At 40.1% G+C, this 4,879-nt stretch overlaps 1 non-coding gene across 1 annotated transcript; it reads left to right on the top strand.

The window, feature by feature from the left end:
• Positions 1–3,792: 3,792 nt before the first annotated feature.
• LOC112079968 (U4 spliceosomal RNA) lies at positions 3,793–3,931 on the top strand. Its single transcript, XR_002896093.1, has one exon. It is a non-coding gene; the product is annotated as a U4 spliceosomal RNA (small nuclear RNA).
• Positions 3,932–4,879: the final 948 nt, after the last annotated feature.

Below are 4,879 nucleotides of genomic sequence, written 5' to 3'. Positions count from 1 at the left end.
TGAAGGGTATTAACAGGTCTCTCATTGATCAGGGTTTCTTCTAATGGGCTAGATACGGCAACTGAGTGCTATGGATTTCATTATGACTGGGGGAATACAGATAGCCAATCTGTTGGTCACAGGGATACTTACCAAAAAAGTAGGGATGTGGATAGTCAGTATCTGGTTGTGACACTATTTGCTCATCGCAGCGCAACACATCTCCTTTGCAATAAGTTGATCAGGGCTGTTGATTGTGGCTGTGGGATGTTGTCCGCTGGTTGAAGTTGTTGAATATTGACTGGAACTGTATCGATGTGTGCCGCTGTTTTGTACACATCGACCACGAGCATCCCAAACATGCTCAATGTGTGACGATGTCCTGAGTATGCAGCCAGGAGAAACTGGGCTTTTCAGCTTCCGGATTGTGGTAGCAGATCCATGCGAGCATGGGGCCCGTGCTTATCATAATGAAACATGAAGGTGCATGGCGGGATTAAATAGGAAGACAATGTGCCTCAGGACCGTCATCACGGTATCTCTGTGCATGTTAACTTACCATCAATAAAATGCAGTTTCTCGAGCCGTGTAAATTGGGGCCTGGTCTTGCAGATGTAAGTTGTAATGGCAGCTGTTATCTCCTTCCATCTTCGTGATTCTTTGCCATATGGTGTGCCGCGGACAAAAGCCTCTTGCAACGTCTGAGTCGGGGGTTTGTTTTGAGCACTAGACTGTACTTTTTGGGGTCTCATCCGTAGACTCTCCGTACTGTTTCACATGATTCTTGTGTAGGTGGTAAGAGAGGTTAGTGGTGTTTGAGCCTGTTGTCGGGACCGGCCTGCGGCATATTTAGCAGAGGACGGTTTTCTGGTCCGTGTCAGACTTTTCATAACCAAACCACGTCCATCTGACCGAAGTAGCCCCTCTTTTAGGTACAAGCTCCGTGTCACGTTCATTCTCCTCCATGTTTGTTTGTGTTGCAAATTTGGCAAAGCATTGTCCAATTGACAAAATATTGGCGTAAAGAGTGTGATTTGCGACGCAACGAAATAAACAGCATAATATGAAACGATAGACGTTTTTCTATCGTCACACAATATATATCGTCATATCGCCCAGCCRTARTTGCAACTACAGTTGAAGTGTTTTCTATTTACCTTTTTAGATTTTATACATTAATATTTTATATTTTGTTACATGTTTAATTGAACATTTGCACAAAGGTTCTAAATAAAAGGAGAAATAATCAAATATGAGTAAGTACCAAAATGTAATAAGAAATAAGCCTTTACATGTGGTCATTTTATATAAACTATTTATTCCTTGAATTTACAGAAAATGTGCTATATCATGATATGTATCGTTATCGGGATATGAAATGACCTATATCGGGATATGAGATTTTGGCCATATCGCCCAGGCCTAGTCTGGGTTTGTGAGGTCGGTTGGATGTACTGCCAAATTCTCTAAAATGACGTTGGAGGCGGCTTATGGTAGAGAAATTACATTAAGTTCTATGGCAACAGATCTGGTGGACATTCCTGCAGTCGGCATGCCAATTGAATTGCATGCTTGTGTTGTGTGACAAAACTGCACATTTTAGAGTGGCCTTTTATTGTCCCCAGCACAAGGTATGCCTGTGTAAAGATCATGCTGTTTAATCAGCTTCTTGATATGCAACACCGGTCAGGTGGATGATCTTGGCAAAGGAGAAATGCTCACTAACTTGTAAACAAATTTGTGCACAACATWTTTGAGAAATATGCTTTTTGTGCGTATGGAAAATATATTGGATCCTTTATTTRAGCACATGAAACATGGGGCCAACACTTTACATGTTGCGTTCATATTTTTGTTCAGTATAGAAATTGCTCTGCCATTTCCTGGTTGCCAAAATTCTAATAGTTTTCCTAATTTCAGTTTATGTGACAAAACAAGCAAGTATAGTGTAGAAAATCATTTTACCATCTAAACCGCTGTGAAATATATTTCCCATAACCCTAAATATTGTATTTTTGTTTGAAGCTGCTGTACAAAACAAAGTGAAAGACACCAAATGAAATGTAGGCACGGGTAGCATAGAAATAGCACACATAGAACAGATCTACCGCTTCTTAGACTTGCTTTCAATGATATATCTATAACTCACATTTCTATGTGAATTTGGTTGGGTCACCCAAAAGTTACATATTGCAGCTTTAATGCATTGATCCTTATTAACTAACATGTTTTCTTACCTATGCTGCTAAATAGCTAGCTAGTTAGGTTTGTTTGCCAATTTGAGGTTTAAGTAAGGTAGCCTACTAGCTAACCTAAGTTAAAGATGGGACCCTGAAGACTATTCCCAAGTTAGTCTCAACACAAAACTAATAGGCAGAGAAAACCCTTGGTAAGCCTATTAGTACTACAACTTTACATGGTTCTTAATTAATAATATTCATATCAACAGTGTCCTTGTGTCTTTCACCAACCCGAAGCCAACTGTATTCAGACGTTATTTATTTCTCTCAACAGCTCACCAGTCCTCAACTGTCAGAATAGACCGTCCATGCTGTTTTAAGACACGTCACTATTCCTATATCCCATCAGTTATAGTTCCCAAAAACAGGTCACACTTGTTCAAAGTGTTGTTAAAGGTGTCACAGTTAAGGCATTAACACTGTGCCTAATAATACGTAAGAACTTCTATGGCTGAACCTCGATGGCTTAAAGGTTTTGGAATATAGCGTTATAAATACAAATTATATCGCCAAACAATTCGGAGACAGCAGCCCTTTCTGCGATCAGCAGTAAATCAGGTGCTGAAGTCTCCAAAGTCTCATGGTAAATTCTTGTCGTTTCGTCGGCGAGAAATGTTTTCAGTTGCCCATCCTTTTGGGATTGAACCGAGCGCGTAGGACCTCAGCTGCAATTTCCGTCTGCTGTATCATAACACTCCATTTCAATTCACCATCTCGCCCAGTTTGTTCCACGAATGTAGCTAGGCCCAAATTTTACCCTCGATAAATCACATTTTTACCGGTTTGAACCATATGGTAACTCGAAGTGCTCACTTGGCCCCTAGTGGCCAGTACACGGTCATCTCCCGAACATCAGACGATGGATGACGGTTGAAGCTGGCAGATTTACTACAGTGGGGCCCTACTACCTAATGTAACATTCAGCAAATCTCCATCTGGTGGTGGCAAGTGAAACATCTCCTGGTCCATACAGCCTTCCTCCCGGTCCAGATATTGGGTAGTGTAGTAACGGCTGTGTAGAAATTAAAATATTCTATGGAATAATAGCCAATCTCGACTGCAAATTTAAAAGTTGAAATATTTGCCATCGGTACTGATCTCTGATATTGCCATTGTACAATTCTCTCTCGCTGTCTCTTTCCCCTTGTTTAGGTCGTGCCGGCAGATGCAGATCAATGCTCGACATTTACATCACAATTGTGTTCTCCGCATCGTTGGCGACGTTCACCTTACGTCACCTACTTAATCCCATACGCTTTACGACCGTAAATACCGTTTAGGGAATGTCACACTTCAATGGGGCAGGACGTCCATAGATTGAAAAGCACGAACCCATGACAATGTGATGTTTCTCATCCCATCATGGTCATTGCGGTTAACGTAGCTACATTTTATTTAAATATACAACATGCACACCTCTGGGTTATCGAAACGTTTGAAACAGGCATTTCAAACATAAATATAATACTATTGGCACACAATTAGCACACACTGTACCACGACGTTATTATGACCGTTTGGGTGAATTGGTATCTTCTGTGATGGCTACCTGCCTTTTTCAAGAACTTGAATCAGCTTGCGCAGTGGCAGTATCGTAGCCTTATGAGGTCTATCCGAGCGCGATTATTGCTTAGTTGAAAACTTTACCCAATACGTCCGCCTGTCACTGAAATATAGTCGGCATTGGCAATTTTTGAGGTCCTCTAAGGAGATCTGATTTCCCTGTTGAAATTAAAAGATAGTTAGTAGTTGTGCGAAGTTGCAGTATCGGTCATTCTTGTCTGGAGTTCATGAATTTGTGCCGTCATTTGCAGCTGTATTTGAATAGTTGTGGTTATTTGTAATATGAGATTTGTTGGTTATCTTGCTTCTCCAAAATACTAATGAACGTTTGAATTACATGCAGCGTCTCTGGGTCTACTTCCAGTATGCTACATATCATCAGAGGATTTGTATCTAGTGGCGTGCGAGTTTGTAAGACAAGTTTGTCCGTTATCGACTCTGTCTCCGACTTTGGAACTGGTTGATGATTTCCCATGATCATTAATTGTCTGCTTTGTTTTTGTGTGGCTGTTTACCGGTCAGTTGGATTTTATGTTGGCCTACTACTAGAGGGAGCAGAAAAAGAAAAGCACCAATTTCACCTCACCCAATTGTCATACTGAGTTGTAAGTAAAGATACCCAATAATAAATGACTAAAGTAAAAAAGTGAAAAGTCCACCCAGTAAAGACAACTTGGTAGAAAGTATTTGTTTAAATATATATAATTGCTAGAATATATACTTAAGTATCAAAAGTAAAGTACAATCAATTTAAAATGACTTATATAAGTTAACCAGATAGCGCCATTTTTTATTTACGGAAAGCCAGGTGCACTCCAACGCTGAGACATATTACAAATGAAGCATTGTGTTTAGGAGTCCGCAGAAATCGAGCATAGGGATGACCAGGGAGGTTCTCCTGATAAGGCGCGGTGATTTGACAATTTTCCTGTTCCTGCTAAGCGTTCAAAAAATGAACGACTACTTTGGGTGTCAAGGATATGTATGAGTAAAAGTAAATATGTCTTATGGAAAGTGTAAAGTAAGTAGTCAAAATATAAATAGTTAAAGTACAGAACCCCCAAAAACACTTAAGTGGTATTTAAAGTATTTTAATG

Source organism: Salvelinus sp. IW2-2015, unplaced genomic scaffold (assembly GCF_002910315.2).
Source record: "Salvelinus sp. IW2-2015 unplaced genomic scaffold, ASM291031v2 Un_scaffold10603, whole genome shotgun sequence".
NCBI lineage: Eukaryota > Metazoa > Chordata > Actinopteri > Salmoniformes > Salmonidae > Salvelinus > Salvelinus sp. IW2-2015.
This window is presented reverse-complemented; position numbering and strand designations above follow the sequence as displayed.